Consider the following 14,818-nt stretch of genomic DNA (forward strand, 5'->3'; position numbering starts at 1 on the left):
TTTATTTCATGCAGAGCTGGATGACTGGGAGAATGGGGTTTTATTATTACTCAAATCAGTATCCTAGAAAATTTAGGGCCACGGTTTATTAAGGAAAATTTGGTGGATAGGGGGTCAGGGAGTGGGGCGTGCCGATTTGTTGGGTCTAAAATGAAATCATAGGTAGTCAAAGGTTTCCTCTTACACAGCAGTGAGACAGTTGCTTAAACCCAGGAGGCTGGTGAGCTGAGGGCCATAGGAAAAAAAAAAAAAAAAAAAAAAAAAAAAAAGGCCATCTTAATTTTGACCAGGAAATACTTATCTTATAGACATTTTCACATGTCTAATTCTGCCCCTCCACACTGCCTCTCATATACAATTACCAAATAAGCACTTGTCTCAGGAAGAAAAATAGTCATTCCTCTTTCATACTTCATATCACAGTGTGGTGCAATGATATCATCTTTCTAATGGTCCTCTGACAAGCAAGAGTGGAGAATTAAGGCCAAAATACATAAGCAGAAAACCTGGAAAAAATCTGAGAAAAGATATGCTCCCCAGAGGGCCAGACTGTCCAGATCATTCTAAGCCTTACTGCAGTAAGACAGATTGGGACAATTGAAACCAGGTTAAAAAAAAAAAAAAAAAAGGACACATACACGGGAATCGAGCTCAGGACGATCAAAGATTCTCAACCCATCTATATCCCTGCACACTTCACACATGGCTTGTGCTGATAAATGAGCTGGAAATTGTAAAAATGTAGGTGAGTGTAAGATGTGATGCCCCCAAGAAGAGTACTGGGGTCTAAGTGTGCTTCTCCAGAAATAAAACTTGACTTTCAACATTTTCAGTGAGTCAAAAAGTTACAGATAAGGGTTTTAGAAATGAAGTTTGGTGGTTTAAAATTTACACTGATTTTACACTGATATTTACCTGAGGTACCCCCAGGCAGAGTAGATTTGAAATACAGGAAGCGACCAGAAAAGATGGAAGGGATGATTCTGATGCATTAAGCATCTCTGGTTAGAAACTTTGTACCTACCCAAGTACTCAGTAGCTTAGGAGAAGAGGAGGTAAGTCAGTGGCTCAGCCAGAGGTCAACCTGTTGTAATATTTACTGGGCAGACATGAGACTGAAATGGGATCAAACATTAATCCAAACCCCAAGAAAAAAAAAACTCCATGTAGAAAAGTGATCTTAATTTATTGTCTTAACTTTCTTCCTATCTGTTCATATTTTCTAATATGTATTTTCTTCCTTAAAAATGAGGAAAAAGGAAACACCAACTATTTACCACTGAAAAAAAGAGGTGAGATTAACCTGGTTTTTCTCCTTCTTCCCTTCCTCCTCCTCTTCCCTCCTCATTTCCTTTGTGAGTGAGAAAATATTTCCTCCAGCCAGCTATAGGCTGGAATGTCTCAACTCTCTTTATTTAAACCCCGAGGAATATGAAGAAACATGCACCCCAGAGGGGTTTCCGTTTTGTCTCTTTTGTTACCAAATCTAATTCAAACCCATAACTGATTTCTATGGCCACAGAAGTACATGGCTATTTCAAAGTTATAGATGTGTCTTTTTCTTATGCATCATCACAGACTTTCAACTGATGCTAGCATCGCCCGGATCCCTTCACTAGAGAGGCTGCAACTACAAGGCAAAATTTTATTTCCCAACTTGATTTGAAAAAGCCCAGATCCACTTAGCTTTAGAAGAAGTTTTCAGATGTGCCTTTTAAAAACAACCTATTTTATAAGTGATTTCAATGCTCTGTGACATTGCTGGTTCCGTTGTATGTATCCTTTTTAATTGGTAGTCTTTGGTATTTGTTGTCCTGAGTTAATTTCTTAAAAGAGGTTGTCACGTAAGAAGACTCCAACAAATAATTAACTGACTGGAACGTGGTTGAGACCTCATTATCTATGTATATTTTAATGGTGTTGGAGCTTCGTTTCTGCACTCTGCTCACTTTCAACAATAACTTTCAAGGACCGGAGACACTTTGATTTTAAAGTGATAATCAATGAGAGACATATTGTTCTTGTCTCTGGTTCTCTAACGCTCTACAGCACTGTGTGTGAAGAAATAAGATGCTGCCTGCCCAGAGAACAGACCTCTTCTAATACAACAGACACTTCCACAGAAAAGATTACCCATTACGCCCTTTTCATTTTGGAGGATGGATCGTTCAGCTCTTATCAACAATCACTATGACTGTGACAATTTAAGGGACTCTGTTTGTACCTAGAGACATGCCCAGGGTGATCTGGTATTGCCCAATAGATGCCATGTTTTATCGTGCACTGGAATTATCTTTATCGGGGTGCACTCTGCACACAAGTGATTTCGTGCTCAGAGTGAACTCATGGTAGGAGAGTTGGAATAAGGAGATACGGCTCGAATGCTTCCTGAAGCATTTCTTTTGTAAAAAGTAAGACTCAGCTCTAGCCTACTGAAATGTTTTGTTCCTTCACTGTATCATGTCCTTAACTTTTTAAATACGTTTTCATTGGCTGAGTTTAGGCTTATTAAAAAGCCTACACAAACAGGAATAATGAGAAAATAGATGTTAATTAGAATGTTTTTTCTATTTTAACTTATCTACTGTATATTCCCAAATCTGCCATAATTTTTATAAATACGAATTGAGAGCCTTAATTTGCCCTGTTGAAAACAAGGGATGAGGCCGGGCGCGGTGGCTCAAGCCTGTAATCCCAGCACTTTGGGAGGCCGAGGCGGGTGGATCACGAGGTCAGGAGATCAAGACCATCCTGGCTAACACGGTGAAACCCCGTCTCTACTAAAAATACAAAAAACTAGCCGGGCGTGGTGGCGGGCGCCTGTAGTCCCAGCTACTCGGAGGCTGAGGCGGGAGAATGGCGTGAACCTGGGAGGCGGAGCTTGCAGTTAGCCGAGATCGCGCCACTGCTCTCCAGCCTGGGTGACACAGCGCGAGACTCCGTCTCAAAAAAAAAAAAAAAAAAAAAAAAAAAAAAAAAAAAAAAAAAAAAAGAAAACAAGGGATGAGATTTCCCTCCCCTTATTTTTCTCAGAGCATTTACTTTAGAAAACTTGTAAGTACTGTCTCCACTCTTTGAAATGCACAAATCCTTTTGAAAACTAGATAGGCCTTTTTTTTACAGTTTTATAACCTAGGAATGTCTTTTTTAAGGACCCGAAGCCATCTCTTTGAAATATAAATATCAAGGTAATGCTCCCATCTCCCTGTTTCTGTGAGGACATAGGAGACTTGCTCCAAGTTGCAAAACTATCTCTTATCATGGAAGATACAAAAAGTTTGGTTTTTTTATCTTAATAAAGCCAACTAGCTATTGCAGAGTGTTACCCCAATTACCAAGTGCATTTAGGATGAACTGTGTGTGACAAATGAGTCTGTCAAGTTCTCTTAGGAGAGGCCTAGTTATCCTATAGACAATGGGTTGTACCTGCTTGCCTATATTGAAAAGTGAGATTTCTTTCAGTCTTTGCAATCTCTTTTTTTGCTTGCCTGTGATGCTCATCACATTCTGGTTGTGTTTTTTGTTTGTTTGTTTGTTCGTTTATGTGTGTGTTTGTTTTGTTTTATTTTGAGACGGAGTCTCATTCTGTTGCCCAGGCTGGAGTACAGTGGCACGATCTCAGCTTACTGCAACCTCCGTCTCTTGGGTTCCAGTGATTTTCCTGCCTCGGCCTCCCAAATAGCTAGGATTACAGGCATGTGCCACTAAAGCCTGGCGAATTTTTGTATTTTTTAGTAGAGACAGGGTTTCACCATGTTGGTCAGGCTGGTCTTCAACTGCTGACCTCAGGTGATTTGCCCACCTCAGCCTCCCAAAGTGCTGGGATTACAGGTGTGAGCCACGGTGCCTGGCTGATTCTGGTTTAATTCTAATTCAATAATAAAACTAGTTTCTTTCTCTACTACATTTGTAAAGAAGTTTTTGACTTAGAACATGCTCCTTCTCATACTACTTTAAACTGATGGAAATTAAGAAAACTGCAGAAGTGTGAATATTGCCCTCTGACCTCCCACCTTTCTCCCTGGAAGCAGGCTATAAAAGATTTATCTGACCTTCCTCTGAAGCAAGTGTTCTGCCTACACCCAGGGAAAAATAATCCAAAGACCCAGAGTAACCAAGAATCTAAACAAAGAGGACTTACCATTTTCTCCTAGTTTATTACAATTAGATCATACCTTTTTGTCTCTCAATCATACTTCTACATGACTGTTTCTAAAAATACGTATTTTTCTGTTTCTTGGATCTTCATTGCCGAAGGCTTGCATATCACATATTGCTTACATCCCATAAATTTGGGTGATTTTCTCTTGTTAATCTGTCTTTTGTTATAGTAGTCTCAGCCATGAACTTTGTGATGGATAAAAAAAAAAAAAAAAAAAAAAAAAAAAAAAAGATACTACTTTTTCTCCACTATCCTGAGTTGGAAGAGAATTCTGTTTTTAATTATATTTTCCAAACCATACCAACCACAGTTAGCTAGTGTGGAGACAAGTAAAGGAACAACCAGTTATTTCCCATGGATTATAGAAGGTAGGCATTTGAAATCTACCAGTGCTTTTACCTACAGGATGTTAATTGTTTGCTAAAATATTTAGGTTAAAATGTGTCTTTTCTGCATATACTGAAGTTCATAAACCTATGTGTAGGCATTTTCATAGTCAACTGAATTTGGGCTAGTAATGTGCTTCCATTAACATTTCAGTCCTAATTCTGAAACTTAACACTAAAGGTAAATGCTATTTTTTCAATCACAATGAATTAACTCTACTCTGTCATATTCTGAAAAAGATGAATTACCGAAAGTGCCTGAATTCCAATTAATTCTGGAGCTAATTTGTGGTGTAACTTGGAATAAATTGTGGTTCGCCAGTAAATGCTTATGATTTCCAAAACTAAACTGTTGGAAGTATAAACCAAAATACAGGCAGAAATCATGAAATCTTTTATGACTATCCCAGTACATGGCTGCCTTATGTACATGAATTGTTAGAGAGTTAATCATAATTAGCATTGAGTAACCATAGCATGCAACTTTGCACTGTTTTCTTTTTATGTCTTCAGAATACAAATGTTCTTTAAGATGGAATTATGTACCAATAAACCCATCTTAAGTCAGAAATATCGTAAGTCAAAAATGCATTTAAACCCTTATAAACCCAGCATAAAGTTGAAAAATTGTAACTCAAACCACAGCAAGTCCAAATGCTCCTAGACTTACAATGGAGTCATATCCTGATAAATCCATAGTAAAGACAAAAAACTGTAAGTCAAGCCATCCCATGTCAGGGAGCTTCTGTATCTGTATTAGTGGTGGTTTAAAAAATTCACTGTATTATTATTCTTTTTGATGTGATCACTTGGAGAATATATACAGTTGCCTCAGAAATATTGCCATCACTTAGAAGAGTTTTAAAATTTCAAAGAACTCACTACAGGTTCCTTTCTGTTACATTTTTTAACCTGTTGACATGCTGGAATCAAATGTTCACCTAGTCAAATGAACCTTTAGGAAATACAACATCAAGGAAGACAATAGTTGACATACGAAGGCAGCAAGATAGGCAATAGCCACTTTTATGGAAAATTATTTTCAAGTGTGACTAAATAATATAGCTTTGTTTTTCCTCATGTGGTCCTGTTGTAACTGGTTGAAGGTATCCAGATTCTTGGCGTTACACTTCACAGTGTGGGAGCAGGCTGGAGCACAGCGGCTCAGGAGCCCAGGTTACAGAATTTTCTGAGGTTTCAATACTCTCTAGAGGTTTGCCATTGGTTACTTGGTACATGCCCTATGTCAACGAAGAGAATGAAGTAAAGTTACAAAGTCATTTACTTGGTATGCACTCTATATAAATGGAGAGGATGTCATCTCGTGTGTGTGTATATCTGTGTGTGTGTGTGTGTGTGTGTGTGTGTGTGTGTGTGTGTCCGTCCTATGTAAACGGGGAGGATGAAGTGAAGTGAAGTTACAAAGCCCTTCACATTCCTGTCACAGGTGAAGTGTTTCCATTTTATTTAGTTCTAGGAAGTCAGTGTGAATTGGCATGTTCCTGCCTCTAGACCCTATGTTCCTGCCTCTAGACCCTATTCTCCTGCCTCACTGTGACTAAGCCATTAATTTCAATGAGGGCCATTTAATAGCCTTGAGTCAGGTCCTCTCGAGGTAAGTTGCATCATGTTGTTTCATAGGAACTGAGTGAAGAAATGAATAAAAGTAAAATTTCAAGATCTGCTAAAAATGGCAAGGAACTTTAGGTCTTCATATTCAAACTTTTGGAACACACATTTGTAAAAAATCATATTTGAGGCTTCTGATTTCCAGTCTGGCATGTAAGACATTTGGGAGCCATCTCTCTATCCTAACAAAAAGTCAAAACTGAACAAACTGAAAGTCAACAATTTCTCTTAGATCCATCAGAGAAGGGAGGGCCACAGGGCAAACCATTGTCTCCAAAACTGGAGAGACAGATGGGGGGACATAGGGAATCCCAGCTTGCCAGCAGCAGAAACCCACAACCAGTACCGGGATAGGAAAAGGTAAACTGTAATTCATGAATTTTTTGAAGCAGAATATACACAAGACTGAGACCTAGAAAAAAAATCCAGGGGAGGGAATCTGGTCATAGGGGAACCCCGCACTTGTGTGAGTTTTACTTCCAGGGCCTCTACCGAGTTCTCACAGTGAAGATCACACAAAAATATCCTCTGGCTTCTCACAGGAGGAGGGGAAAAGAAGACATTTTGAAATACTACAGAGGATACTGTTCTTCTTACTTAACAAGGCCTGTCTTCAAAAGAAACTATTTTACCAGAGCCTAATCTATTAGGATTTTATCAGAGTCTAATTGACTTGGGAGAAGTGGAGTTACAAACTCCAGCCCCCTCTAGCCATCCTGTCCTACCTGAGAAGAGGAATACAATTGAGAAGCATTTGTGAAGTTTACAGCCCAGCGGCACAGGCTCAATAAAAGACTGTGACCTAATCATAGGACTGCAGAATGCTTCTTCTCCCCTACACTCACAACCACATCTCCAACAGTCTATTTATTACAGAGTGTATTGCCCAAACCCAGATAATGTGCAACACCCAACATAAACCCTACTGTAAATTACGGACTTTATGTGGCAATGATGTGTCCGTGTAGGTTCATAAATTATAACAAATATTACAATCCCCTTTGCCAAGGGATGTTGATTAATGGGAAGGTTATGCATATGTGGGAACAAAGGACATCATGTGTGACTTCTGTGAAAGGAAATTAAACTTTTGAACTACAAACTCATTTAGTCAAAGGAAAATGTCAAACTGGAAACTGGGTCACACAAACTTGCCTCCACCTTTCGGTTCCTAAATAAAATGGCTACAAGATGAAAACTACCTGCCTTCCCCATATTTTGCCCACAAGGAAATTCCTGGTGAGCTGTTGAAACCTCACCATGGCCATGCTAACTGATAGCTTGTCTTTACAGGTGCAGTCCTCCAGGCTGCCAGACACAAATGCATACCGGATGGTTCCCCTCCCCCATTTTGTCTGTGTTATCTTATGTAAAATGCAGATTCCCCACACTTTTCCTTTACCCCTTTTATGTATGTGAAAGTTGTGTACTTATCATCCCACCCTTTCCCCCTCTTAAATTTAGAGGTCTCAAAATCATCTTTGGAGAAAGGCATAGACCTGTTTCCCGGGTGCGTCCTTAGCTTTGGCAAATAAATCTCCAAAAATGATTGAGACATGTCTTATCATTTTCTTTGACTGACAATCTCAACAACAATTACAAGGCATACCAAAAGGCAAAAATCAGGGAGACTCTGATACAGCAGAGAAGTTGGAATTATGAGACCAGAAATGTAAAACAAGTTTGATTAATGTGCCAAAGGATCGAATAGGAAAAATAAACAACATACAAGGACAGATCAGTAATGTGAGCCAAGAAATATGAGTTCTAAGGAAGAATTAAAAAGTATATTAGAGACAAAAAACACCATAACAACATTGATCAGGATGGTCAAATTTTATAATAATTTGTAAATATAACAAAATTACAAAATATTACCAAATGTTACTGAGGATTTGAAGCAACAACAATTTTCTTTTCTTTTTTTTTCTGTTTTTTTTAATTGAGACAGAGTCTTGCTCTTTCACCCAGGCTGGACTATAGTAGCACAATATCTCCACTCACTGCAACCTCCGCCTCCAGGGGTCAAGCGAATCTCTTGCCTCAGCCTCCCAAGTAGCTGGGATTAGAAGTGCGTGCCACCATGCCTGGATAATTTTGTATTTTTAGTAGAGAACGGATTTCGACATGTTGACCAGGCTGGTCCTGAACTCCTGACCTCAGGTGATCCACCCACCTCGGCCTTCCAAAGTGCTGGGATTATAGGTAGGAGTCGCCGAGCCCGGCCAGGAACTTTCATTCATTGCTGGTGGAAATGCAAAATGCTACAACCACTTTGGAAGACACTCTATTTTTTTTTTTTTTTTTTTTTACAAAGGTAAACATACTCTTGCCACGTAATCCTCCAATTGTACTCCTGGGTATTTATCTAAAGAAGATGAAGTAAGTCCACACAAATACCTGCACACAGATGTTTATAGTAGTAGCTTTATTTATTTATTTGGTGGTGTCTTAAACAGAAATTTATTCTCTCATAGTTCTAGGGTCTGAAGTCTGAATCAGTTTCACTGGGCTAAAATTACGTGTCAGCAGGGCCATGCTGCCTCCAGAGGCTCTAAGGGAGAAGCTGTTCCTTGCCTCTTTTTCTTTTTTTTTTTTTTTTTTTTTTAATATTTTAAGTTCTAGGGTACATGTGCACAACGTGCAGATTTGTTACATATGTATACTTGTGCCATATTGGTGTGCTGCACCCATTAACTCGTCATTTACATTAGGTATATCTCCTGCTGCTATCCCTCCCCCCTCCCCCCATCCCATGACAGGCCCCGGTGTGTGATGTTCCCTTTCCTGTGTCCAAGTGTTCTCACTGTTCAGTTCCCACCTATGACTGAGAACATACGGTGTTTGGTTTTTTGTCCATGCAATAGTTTGCTGAGAATGATGGTTTCCATCTTCACCCATGTCCCTACAAAAGACATGAACTCTTCCTTTTTTATGGCTGCATAGTATTCCGTGGTATATATGTGCCACATTTTCTTAATCCAGTCTATCATTGATGGACATTTGGGTTGGTTCCAAGTCTTTGCTACTATGAATAGTGCCGCAATAAACACACATGTGCATGTGTCTTTATAGCAGCATGATTTACAATCCTTTGGGTATATACCCAGAAATGGATGGCTAGGTCAAATGGTATTTCTAGTTCTAGATCCTTGAGGAATCGCCACACTGTCTTCTACAATGGTTGAACTAGTTTACAGTCCCACCAATGGTGTAAAAGCGTTCCTATTTCTCCACATCCTCTCCAGCACCTGTTGTTTCCTGACTTTTTAATGATTGCCATTCTAACTGGTGTGAGATGGTATCTCATTGTGGTTTTGATTTGCATTTCTCTGATGGCCAGTGATGATGAACATTTTTTCATGCATCTGTTGACTGCATAAATGTCTTCTTTTGAGAAATGTCTGTTCATATCCTTCACCCACTTGTTGATGGGGTTTTTTGTTGTAAATTTGTTTGAGTTCTTTGTAGATTCTGGATATTAGCCCTTTGTCAGATAAGTAGATTGCAAAAATTTTCTCCCATTCTGTACGTTGCCTGTTCACTCTGATAGTAGTTTCTTTTGCTGTGCAGAAGTTCTTTAGTTTAATTAGATCCCATTTGTCAACTTTGGCTTTTGTTGCCATTGTTTGTGGTGTTTTAGACATGAAGTCCTTGCCCATGCCTATGTCCTGAATGGTACTGCCTAGGTTTTCTTCTAGGGTTTTTATGGTTTCAGGTCTAACATTTAAGTTTTTAAGCCATCTTGAATTAATTTTTGTATAAGGTACAAGGAAGGGATCCAGTTTCAGCTTTCTACATATGGCTAGCCAGTTTTACCAGAACCATTTATTAAATAGGAAATCCTTTCCCCATTTCTTGTTTTTGTCAATTTTATCAAAGATCAGATAGTTGTAGATGTGTGGTATTATTTCTGAGGGTCTGTTCTGTTCCATTGGTCTACATCTCTGTTTTGCTACCAGTACCATGCTGTTTTGGTTACTGTAGCCTTGTAGTATAGTTTGAAGTCAGGTATCGTGATGTCTCCAGCTTTGTTCTTTTGGCTTAGGATTGACTTGGCAATGCGGGCTCTGTTTTGGTTTCTACAAACCACTGCTCAATGAAATAGAGGACACAAACAAATGGAAGAATATTCCATGCTCATGGATAGAAAGAATCAATACCATGAAAATGGCCATACTGCCCAAGGTAATTTATAGATTCAATGCCATCCCCATCAAGCTACCAAGGACTTTCTTCACTGAATTGGAAAAAAACTACTTTAAATTCATATGGAAGCAAAAAAGAGTAGCTTTATTTATAATTACCAAACTGGAAAGCAACCAAGTTGTCCTTCAGTCGATGAATGGACAAATGATGGTATATTCAGACAATGGAATATTTTTCATAGACAAAAAGAAATGCACTTATCAAGTCATGAAATACACAGAAGAAATTTAAATGCACATTACTAAAGAATCCAGCATGAAGAGTCCACATACTATGGTTATTCCAACTATATGACATTCTAAAAAGGCAAAACTATGAAGACAAAATAAAAAAATCAGTGGTTTCTAGGGTTATAGGAAAGGGAAGGATGAACAGGTTATTTAGGACAGTAAAACTATTTTGTCCGATACTATGATGGTAGATACATGCCATTATAAATTTGCCCAAATCCATAGAATGTGCAAAACCCAGATTGACTCCTACTGTAAATTATGGACTCCAGGTAGTAATGATGTGTCAATGTAGGTTCATAAATTGTAACAAATGTTACAATCCCCTCTGTCAGGGGAAGTTGGTAATGGGGAAGGTTATATATATGTGGGAACAGAGGGCATAGGGGAAACATCTGTAATTTCTCGATTTTACTGAGAAGCAAAAATTTCTATAAATTCAGAAATGAAGAATGCCTTTCATGGTTCATTACTATTGAACATGGCTAAGGAAACAACATCAGAGTTTCAGGAGGCCAATAGAAACCTGCAAAACTGAAAAGCAAAGAGAAACAAAAAGCTGAAAAAAAGGAACATAGTATTTTAGTAATGGGCAACAAGTACAAAAGATGTCACATGTGCAATATGAGCATACCAGAAAAACAGAAAGGAACAGAAAAAAAAATGAAATAATTTTGACTAACATCCCAAAATTAATGCCAGATACAAAACCACTGATCCAGAAAACTCAAAGCACCAGTCACGATAAATGCCAAGAAAGCTACCTAAGCATATCATATTCCAACTGCAGAAAATTACAGGCACAAAAAGTCTTGAAACTGGGGTGAAAGGAATAGGGAAAATCTAACCTACAGAAAAGTAAACATAAGAATCACATTCAACTTTTCTTCAGAAACCAGGCTAGTAAGAGGGGAATGTAGTAAAATATTTGAAGTGTTAAGAGAAAAAAAACAAACAAAAAAACCCCAGAAACCTAGAATTCTCTATCTTTTCAAAGTGAAGTAGAAATAAAGACTTCCTCTTCAGATATTGAAAAATGGAGAGTTTGTTGCCAGTAGGCCTGCCTTGCAAGAAACATTTAAAGTTCTTCAGAGAGAAAGAAAATAACAGAGGTCAGAAACTCCGTATTACATAAAGAAAGGAAAAGTATTAGAGAAGAAATAAGTGAAGGTAAAATATAAACTTTTATTTTTCTTATTTTTAATTTATGTAAAAAATAATCATTTGTTCAAAACAATAGCAACAATGTATTTGATGACTATAGTTTACTACATGTAAAATGAATAGCAATGACATAAGAGATGAATGGGAGGAATTAAGAATATTATGTTCTTATAAGCAACTTGCACTACTCATACAGTGGTACAGAATTATTTAAAAGTGGACCTGGACTAGTTATAAATGCATACACCAACTCTACAGAAACACTAAAAAATAAAAAAAAGAGAAAAAAAGGTATAATTTATATGCTAGGGAAAGAGAAAAAAAGGAATATAAAATGCTCAATTAAAATCACTAAGGCAGAAAATTGTAGTAGACAAAAATAGGAAGAAAGAGCAAGAGTAATGAATAGACAGCAACAAATGTGGTAGATATTAATCCAGTTGTCATTAATCCATCGTCATCTTAAACAGCAATAGTTTAAAATCACCCATTAAAAACCAGACATTGTCAGAGTAGATTAGAAAAATACCCAACTATATGATGGCTGCAGAAAAAAAGAACTTATTTTAAATATAAAAATGCATATAGATTAAAAAGTAAGGGGTAAAGCTATGCCATGCTAACACTAATCAAATGTAAGCTTGAGTAGCTGTACTGATTTCAGGCAAAACATACTTCAGAGCAAAGAAAATTATCAGGAATAAAGAATGGAATTACATAATGATAAAAAGATCAAGTTCTTAAGAAGAGACAAACATTTTTATAGTGTATGCAGTTAACAAGAGAGCATCAAAATACATGAGGCAAAAACTGATAGAACTGCAAAGAGAAATAGATGAACATACTATTACAGTTGGAGTCTTCAACACCACTCCATCAGAAGTGCACAGATCCAACAGGCAGAAAATCAGTAAGGACATAACTAAACTCAACAGCACCAGCAGTATCAATCAACTGGATACACCTGACATCTATTGACGACTTCAGCTAGCAACAGCAAAATACTAATCTTTTTTAAGCTCACAGGGAACATTCAACAAGACAGATCACATTCAGGGCCATGAAACACATTTTAATAAATTTAAAAGATTAGAAATTATACGATGTCTGCTCTCAGACAACAGAGAAAGTCAGCTGGAATATCCCAAAATATTTGGAGGTTAAACAATACACTTCTAATTAAAACAAGAGCCAAAGAAGAAATGTCAAGAAAATCTCAAAACATTTGGAACTAAGTGAAAACAAAAATACAACATACCATATGTGGGATGCAGCAAAAGCAATACTTACAGGTAAATTAATAGGATTTAATACATATTTTAGAAAAGAATAAAAATATAAAATTCGTAACAAAATTCTACCTTAAGAATCTAGAAAAAAGAAGAGCAAATTAAATTCAAAGGAAGCAGCAGAAAAGAAATATTCAGAATTAGAGCACAGATCAATGAAATTGCAAACAAAAGAAAAATTAACACCATCAAAGATGGCAGTGTGAGAAGGTCAGTAAAACTGATAAGCCTGAAACCAAGCTAAGAAAAAAGGAGAGAACATACAAATGACTAATACAAGAAATCAAAGTGGGGTATCAGTACAGATCCCACAGACATTTAAAAGATAATAAATGAATACTATAAACAACTCTAGGCTCATACATTTGATAATCTAGATGGAATGGTTCAATTTCTTTAAAGGTACATCTACCACACTCTAAGAAATGCACAGTTGGAAAAGGTCTATATCTACAAAAGAAATTGAATATCTATAAAAGAAATTGAATAACTTTCCAAAACAGAAAGCACTGGGCCTAGATGAGTTTACTACCAAATATTTATGGTAGAAATTCCAGCAATTCTCCACAATCTCATTCAGAACACAAAAGCAGAGGGAATACTTCTTAACTCATTCCATGAGGCCAACATTACTCTAACACAAAATCAGACCAAGGCATTAGAAGAAAAGAAAACTATAGGCCAGTATCTCTCATAACCATAGATGTAAAAATCTGCAATAAAATGTTAGAAATAAACCAATGATGGATAAAAGAAATATATGACCAAGTGAAATTTATCCTGGGAATGTAAGACTGATTCAATATTTGAAAATTAATGTAATCCATCAAATCAACTGGCTAAAAAAGACAAATCACATGATTGTATTAAAATATGAAAAAAAGCATCCGACAAAATTCAACACCCATTCATGTTAAAACTTCTCAGTAAAGAAGGAATAGAGAAGAGATTTCTCAACTTGATAAAGAACTTTTTTTTAAATTACAGCTAACATTATACTTAAGGATGAGAAACTTGAAATTTTCCCAAAGCAAGTAAGTGTCCTCTCACTACTCCTTTTCAATATTGTATTGGAAGTCCTTAATAAGGCAATAAGAAAAAAAAAACAAAAAACAAAAAACAGAAAGGTATAGTGATTTGGTAGGAGAAAATAAAACTGTGTGCTGATGACATGACTATCTATGTAGAAAATCTGAATTGAAACAAACAAACAAATACCTCCTGGAACTAATAAGAAATTATAGAAAGGCTTCAGTATGCAAGATTAATGTACAAAAGTCAAATGCTTTCCTATCAATCAATACTAACAATGAACAAGTGGAAACTGAAATTCAAAACACAATACCATTTACATTAGCAAAACCAAGAAAATGAAATGCTTAGGCATAAATTTTACAAAATATGCCCCAGTTATATGCTTTTAATAAAAAGCACATAACTGATTAAAGAAACCAAAGAACTAAATAAACTGAGAGATATTCCATATTTGTGGCTAAGACTCAATATTGTCAAGACATCAGTTCTTTCCAACTTATAGCTTCAACACAATCTCAATCAAAATATCAGAAAGTTTTTTTACTAGATATTGACACACGGATTCTAAACTTTATATAGAGATGCAAAACACCCAGATTATCTAATATTGAAAAATAACAAAGTCAGCAAACTGACACTACTCTAATTCTAGATTTACTATGAAGTTACAGTAATGAAGATAGTGTAGTATTGGTGAAAGAATAGACAAACAGA

This window comes from Macaca thibetana, chromosome 8, assembly GCF_024542745.1.
Source record: "Macaca thibetana thibetana isolate TM-01 chromosome 8, ASM2454274v1, whole genome shotgun sequence".
NCBI classification, from domain to species: Eukaryota; Metazoa; Chordata; class Mammalia; order Primates; family Cercopithecidae; genus Macaca; species Macaca thibetana.